General features: G+C 33.4%; 1 pseudogene; it reads left to right on the forward strand.

Moving 5' to 3' along the window:
• The first annotated feature begins 752 nt into the window (after positions 1–752).
• Positions 753–1,084, forward strand: LOC102544063 (small ubiquitin-related modifier 2 pseudogene; annotated as a pseudogene).
• Positions 1,085–1,364: the final 280 nt, after the last annotated feature.

Below are 1,364 nucleotides of genomic sequence, written 5' to 3' on the forward strand. Positions count from 1 at the left end.
AACCTTTAGCTTGTCAGCTCTTTACTTCTGTGTATGGTGTAAAGTTGGGAATTAATTTCATTTTTCTCCCACAAGATAAGTCACTTGTCCCAATACCATTAATCAGGCCATCCCATTTCCCTCCCCCCAGAAATTCAGTTCCCTCTTTATTATACCTGACTGATCTGAATTGTAAATAGGTTTGTCTGTCTGAATGAAGAGAAATCCATTGTCATAGCGTAGTGGAATTTTTGTTGCTTTTGAAAAATGAGCAGATACAATTTCTAAATATACATGTGAAACTGCATTTGGTTCTCCAGATAAATCTTTTGGTTGTATCTGTTAAAAAAATTAATGGAAAAATTTTAAAAGAAAAAAATTAATGGAGGAATATTATATAATTAAGAAAAATAATATAATTTTATTATTAATTATCGTTTTATTAATTAATTATACATTATTAACTATATCTTAATATAACTATTAAGATAATAAAAGCATTTATCTTTTAGGTATTTATGAAAATGATTTTAATAACTGTGTAGGCAACAAACATAAAAAAATCTGTAAAATAGAGCAGTAAATATATTTTTCCAGGAACACCTTTGTAGTTTCTTTTCAAATTTAGTCTGAAACAATTACTTTTAAAATATTGATCCAGCATAAATGTCTATTAAAAACGACAATCACTGAAAAAATTCAACTTTTAATAGACAAAATAACCAAAAGTAATTAAGAAGGATAAAAAACTCAAAAGCTTATCAGCAGCTCATTTGGTGCGGACCTGGTACCTCTTTTGTGAAGCGGTAGCTGAGGAGACTCCGGCGCTCGCCATGGCCGACAAAAAGCCCAAGGAAGGAGTCAAGACTGAGAACAACGATCATATTAATTTGAAGGTGGCGGGGCAGGATGGTTCTGTGGTGCAGTTTAAGATTAAGAGGCATACACCACTTAATAAACTAATGAAAGCCTATTGTGAAAGACAGGGTTTGTCAATGAGGCAGATCAAATTCCGAATTGATGGAATCACACACCTGCACAGTTGGAAATGGAGGATGAAGATACAATTGATGTGTTTCAGTAGCAGACAGGAGGTGTCTACTAAAAAGGGAACCTACTACTTTATTCCAGAATTCTGTTGCTCCAGACCAAGAAGACATTCTTAATTAGAAGATGGCAATTTGGTTCCACCACATTCTGACTACTATAGTTTTCTCTATTCTTTCATTTCCCTTCCCCCATTCCTTTATTGTACATAAAGTAACTGGTGTATGTGCACAAGCATATTGCATTTTTTTAAAACTAAATGGCCAATGGTATGTTTTGATCGACATCAAATGGAGATGGGATGGGAAAAGTACTGGTTCTGTGAAAATACCCCCTTT

Source organism: Vicugna pacos, chromosome 4, assembly GCF_048564905.1.
Source record: "Vicugna pacos chromosome 4, VicPac4, whole genome shotgun sequence".
Lineage (NCBI taxonomy): Eukaryota > Metazoa > Chordata > Mammalia > Artiodactyla > Camelidae > Vicugna > Vicugna pacos.